At 36.1% G+C, this 6,268-nt stretch overlaps 1 pseudogene; it reads right to left on the bottom strand.

Annotated features, from left to right (window-relative positions):
- Positions 1-5,537: 5,537 nt before the first annotated feature.
- Positions 5,538-5,846, bottom strand: LOC148164987 (cysteine and glycine-rich protein 2 pseudogene; annotated as a pseudogene).
- Positions 5,847-6,268: the final 422 nt, after the last annotated feature.

Genomic DNA, 6,268 nt, shown 5'->3' with positions numbered 1-6,268 from the left:
TAATAATTTTCTTCATCTATTGTTAGAACCATATAAAATATTTCATATAAAGATTCTTTATATAATTCTTAAATAGTTCCAAGACTTTCCTAAAGAATTTAGGATAAATTTGAAGCCACCACTCTATTCTCTTTGCTATTTCCTGTGTATATGTGTCAGGGAGAGATTTCTGATCTGGCTAAACCTTACTGGATAGTAGCAAAACTATGTTATATAAGAAAGTGGAGGTTGGAATTCCAAGACATTGACATCTAGGTAGAAATATTTTGATAGTGAATGTGTAGAATGAACAAGAATGGATAATGATGAAAGCAATGTTGAAATGATGAAAGACTGGCATAGGAAATAAGGAGACTATATAAGGCACGTAATGAATGCTCTGCTTTCATGCTCAGTTTCCCTTACTCGTTTATTTTAGTGTATGTCTGCCTACACCCTTGTTTGGATTGGTTATGTGAAAATTCTCAGACCTGCTCTGTCAGTATTGGGTATGATAATAAGAATGCGAGGTCTGCAGTTTCAATAATCTCTCTAGGTTTTACTGATAGGAAAATTAGGTAAACAAAGTCTATGGATGCTGGTAGATGTGATGGCTCCCTCCAGACCTAGTGATAACCAGAGCTGGGATGTAGAGTCATAAATCATATACTCACAGAACACACAGGCCAGGACAGGATGGGGGGGAAATTTGACAAAAAGGGGAGTTTATTGTACTATTAATTATGCTGGTCTTTCCATTTGTGGATATGCTTAAATATTTCTAGAATGCACAGATAACTTATAAAAGAGTATGGGAAGAATCTTAATTGAAAAAAACACAAGACAAAGGACTAAAAATATTATTCAAGTCTTATATCTCTAATTTCAATTTTATGGCCTTGTTTCAAATAAGCTAAAAAAGATGAAGGTTAGGAAATTAATGTGTAAATTTTGTTTTACATGTATTTGTCTCTAAGATAAAACATCCAACTTGGAGTAGTTGGGAATATGGAATTGTTTTTTTGAGAAAGAGTGAAACAGATAAGGAATTGGCTGTAGGTAGCCAAAAAGTCAGAGATGAAGTCAAAATTTTGTGTTCTCTCCTGTATTGAGCATATAGAGAAATGAACAGAAGACCAAGAATTGAGCCTTAACTGAGGCCTTACCATGCATTTCTCTTACTTTATGCAAGTTTCCAAAGCCTACATTCTTCTCCACGTTTCACTAAATCAGTCTAACCTGGGCATTTAGTGATGGATTTTGACATTTGGTGAAGTAAGCCACTGAATGTAAACAGGAACCAGAACATTAAAGAAGTATACAGAAACACAAATAGAAGGGCTTTGGAGTTAAATTTTCACTTGTTCTAACAACTACAGCTTATCCAGCACCGAGTATTATGCTCGATATGAAGAGAAGCAGGCCTTGGATTTGATGCATTTGTGTTTTCAACATTTAGCTTCCATATTTTATATTATGGAATATATATATATATATACATATATATATGTATATATACACTACAAAAAACACATTGAAAAATACTTCTCCTTAGGGAATCTATAATTCAGTTTGGAAGAGTAAGCATATGTGATTCTAAAAATATGAAACATACAGAAACAAGTAATTTTTACTAAGTTTAATAAGAATTATAGCATTCAGAGGATGTATTTAATTGTGTGTCAAAATAATTGAGGGAGACTCTACAGAATAAAGTAGGCATTAAAGAATACATTCACAAAAAAATTCTGATGTAAATGAACAAAGAAAGCATCAGAAACAAAGTTTCAGATTTCATGATAAGCTTGTGATTTGATCATGGAGTCAAATACTCACCTCCTGAAATACCGAGAGAAGAAAATAAGGTCTATTCTACACTAACACCTTGTCATTGCCCATGGATCTGATCTCTCCTCTCCTTTCAGCCCCCCATTATGCTTCTCTTTCAAGTTTTGCCATTATAACTTACCATGGGTGTAGGTTTCCAGAATACTTTGCTGTTTCCAAGTTTGGAAATGATATCTATGTTGTGTTTCTAAGTGTTAAGGGGGCAGCTCATTGCTGGCTTGGTCTTTCGTAAATTTCCACTGCTTTGACATTTCTACAGGCTCTTTCTCAGTCATTTTGTATCAGGTAGTTCAGTCCAAGGTTTCATGGAATATTTCTGGAATTAAAAAGCAGTTTGTAAACAGTTTTTTAATAGCAACACCAGCTAAGAAATACAAGGAAAGAGTCTATTTTAAATGAGTTTCTTTTAGCAATTATTAAAACTTGTCCTGAAAGTGATTACTGTCTCCACATAGTAACAAGTGAGAAATGCTATAGACCTTAAAATGGAAGCAAGGGAAGCAGGGTGAGAGAGATTAGCCACAGAGTTTCTTAACTGGAAGCAACGAATTGGTTTACTCTTCAACAGGTCTGTGATTATGGCATACTGGAAGGGAGGCAGCAGAAATACTAAACACCCACCTACCAGCATAGCCCTTTACATTTGGTTTGATATTAAAACTCTGAAAAGTGCCAACAGACTAAATATTAGAGAAAACAGTGGAGGTTATGATGGAATGTATTTAGATAAGATTGAACAGATAAGATAAAAACAATCTTTGCATTCAGTGATTTTTTCTTTATTTTTAAGATTTTATTTATTTATTTGAGAGGGAGAGTGAGAGAGAGAGATCATGAACAGGGGAGAAGGGTAGAGAGAGAAGCAGTCTCCTCACTGAGCAGGGAGCTCGATGCAGGACTCGATCCTAGGACCCCGGATCATGACCTAAGCTGAAGGTAGACACTTAACTGACTGATCCACCCATGAGCCCATATTCCGTGATTTTCAAGTTTGAGGAATGTTATTTGAGGTTCCTGGTCAAGTCTTATCTTGTTTTGTTTTAATTCAATTCTTGCTGGAGTCCTCTTCCTGGAACTAATGGTGTGCCCTTTCTTGGAGGGCATAGTAAAAGCAAACAGGAGCTGGACATATGTGTTAAAGTTTTCCAGGCAGTTATGATATGACCTCATCTTTCACTAAGTGTCACTGTAAAGTATCAAATTGTGGAATTCGGAGTCCAAATAAAGACATCAGCCATTTTATTCATTTATTTCTAAATCCTCAGGTAGCTAAGTCAGGTGTTGATGGAAAGGATATATGGCTGGACACTCCAAAAATCTTGGGGATCAATTTAAAGGCATTGTGTGTGGTATTAAGAACAGAGATATAAATTAACTCGGTGTCATCAACATTCTCCCTGGAGGCACAGGAGTTGTGACATTAAACCCAAAGTGTAATAAGTAAAATCCTTGTTCACCCTTTGTTCAGTTCTGACGAACATTGAGAGTCATAGGGAAAGGGAACGTTTTCTGTTGCATGCATTCTTTAGAACCATTTCATGGACACTGTCTGATAGACGTAACTATGGCTTTAGTACAGAGTATAAACCTTATCAATGTTAATGAGTTAGGAATGAGCATATAGCCAGCAAAGTGTGACAGCTATAACTAGGGGAAGGTTGTCACAGGGACGAATATGAACACAAATGTCTCCTTTTTAAAAAATGAGAATTCAAGAGGTACTGCCTGCGCTAGAGGGAACGAAATTGGGGTCAAAATATTGAGGGGCTAGAAATGGGGCAGTTGGGGACAGTGACATAAGCAGAGAGAAGGGTTATATACAGATGAGCAGTTGGACCACAGGGAGTGAGGGAAGGGGCTAACACCGACAATTTTTTGAGAACTTTTCTTTTCTGGGTCCAATCTTTTGGAAAGATTTCTTGGTTAAGATGCAGAGCAATGGTGTGCATAAAACATCAATCACTGTTTTACAGAAAAATAACCAAGGTTCAAGGAGATTAAGTAACCTGCCAAGTTTATGCAGCTGTAAAGAGATATGACCTGGTTTTGAATGCATTTCTACTGCTTCCAAAGCTCCTATTCAATGCACTGTACCAAACTCCTCCATAGGTCACTTCTTAGTAAAAAGTGCTGGGGCATAAATCTAGACCTTTCAAAATTGGTTGACTTGCTGCTTCATAGTTCACACCCTGTTGTGTTTTGTGAGAGTAAAGGAAGAAAAGAATGAACAAGGATTAAAAAAAAAAAAAGTCCATGTTCCATGCTTTTTATCAAGACTAGGGTGTAGCCTGAAGAAATACCACTGCTGTTACAATGATAGGAAATTAAGAAAGCCAAATCCAACCATTAACTATAGTAAAAACCTGAACTATTTAATGAATTTCCCAAGCTTTAGGACAATGGAGAGATCAGATTAGTCTAGAGAGAGAAATGAGACAATATTTCCTTTTAAAAATGTATTGACATTAATGCAGGTTTGTGAGATAAAAATTATACCTTTGTGTTTATTCGGAAAACTGTATGAAAAAACATATATTTTGTATTGACATCTGTGATTTCATGTGTTTTCTCTTATTTGTGAAAATATATGGAAATGACTTTTTTTAGAGATTACTGATCTTATTGTTTTTAAGTGATCTCTTAGAAGTAAATGTTTAAAAACACTGCCTATTATTTCCATATTATAATATCAAGAAATAACTTAAAAAACAATTGTTCATTCTGTGATACCTGGTATTACATAAATTGTGTCTAAACTCTATATGAGAACTTTCCATTAACATTTAAATGTCAGAATTTCTATTTTATTTCAACAATGGAAATTAAGACATCCATATATTTTTTTAAAGTAAGTACCATTCAAAGGAGTTCATACGTTGGTTTGACTGTGGCTGCTGAGCTTCGAGTACTTTTAAATCTCTATATAAATCAGTTCTGGAATGCAGTTTGCTTTGTTAAGAGTACTCTGTCAGTATCTCACCTGCAGGTGACAGATAAAATACAGTTTTGTAGAAATTTTTGTAGCATATCCAAATTCAGATTAAGAGTTTATGGGAGAGGGAGAAAAGCATGAGAGACTCTTAACTCTAGGAAATAAACTGAGGGTTGCTGGAGGGGAGAGGGTGAAGGGAGTGTGTGTGATGTGGGCATTAAGGAGTGTGTGTGATGTGATGAGCACTGGGTGTTAAATGCAACTGATAAATTATTGAACATTACATCTGAAACTAAAGACATACTATCTATGTTGGCTAACTGAACTTAAAGAAATTTAAAAAAAAAAGTTTATGGGGATAAAGAGCCAAAATACAATTAGTTTTATCATGCTAAATCATTGCAAAATAATATCTATGATGGTCATTTTAAATTTGTCATCTACTTTGCCTTTGAATATATAATAAAAATCAGTAAAAAGAGTGAATATTTTGATCACTTAATGTTTAACCTACAAAACTTCAATTTTATGTATACTCTAAATATTAAGAGACGAGGATTTTATATTAAAGTAAAGCTATGTGGAGATTTTCTTTTTCAAGCTGAAGTTTTAGTTAAAATGTAAAAGAAACAATTCTTGAAAATGCTGATATATTAATAAAGCAAAAGGATAGAGTGCCCTCTTCTTCCTCCTCAGCCAGCCTATCCATGTATGGGGCGGTAGACAGTACTAATGTGCGTGCAGAATTTCACAGTAGTCCGTGTTATATTATCTGTGCCTAGGTGATGGTCAGATTCTCAGTGTGTAATCTGTTTGCTGTTGGCCTGTGAAGTTGAACACTCTCTGGCTTGATGCCCAGCCTCTCACCCGGTCCCTGGCCATAACCGTAGCCTTTGCGCGCATACTTCTTTCCATGGCAGATCTCTTCATCATGTGTGGCTACTGTTGTGCTATCTAAATTTTTCCTGCAAACCATGCCCCAAAAGCAGCAGAAGTGGAAGCTTCTCCCATCCCACTGCACGTCTTCCGTGTGGTACACGGTTGTCTCACAGGCCCGACACTTTTTTCCACCTCCCCAGACTGGCATTTCCAGTGGGAGGCAGGATCACACACCGCCCGCAGAGGTAGCAAGTCCAGACTGGAGGGAGCGTGCTGGATATTCTCAAATCTACATGGAGATTTTTTGGTGTTACATAAATTAGGCTGGATTTGGAGTGGACACTATGAATTTATTCTTATTACATTTTATCCAATTTTGAGCCCCAATTTGAAAAAGAAGTTTTGAAACAGAAACTATTACTGTGGGAAAATCAAAATGCCATTGAAGAGATTCAAAATATCACCTCCGGTTTAGCTTGCAGCTCAGAGCAGTGGACAGAGAACTATGGGAATGGCTCCTTGATAAAATATTTTTTAAAGGAGTGGAGTGATTTTGTGAGGACAGAGTTGGTTAATCAAGGGTGCTGTTTGGGACATTTGAGTTTGAAATTCCTGTGGGATCACCTTGTG

Source organism: Eumetopias jubatus, unplaced genomic scaffold (genome assembly GCF_037043125.1).
Source record: "Eumetopias jubatus isolate StellerSeaLion01/CBP00866 unplaced genomic scaffold, mEumJub1_p1.0 scaffold_1, whole genome shotgun sequence".
NCBI lineage: Eukaryota > Metazoa > Chordata > Mammalia > Carnivora > Otariidae > Eumetopias > Eumetopias jubatus.
This window is presented reverse-complemented; position numbering and strand designations above follow the sequence as displayed.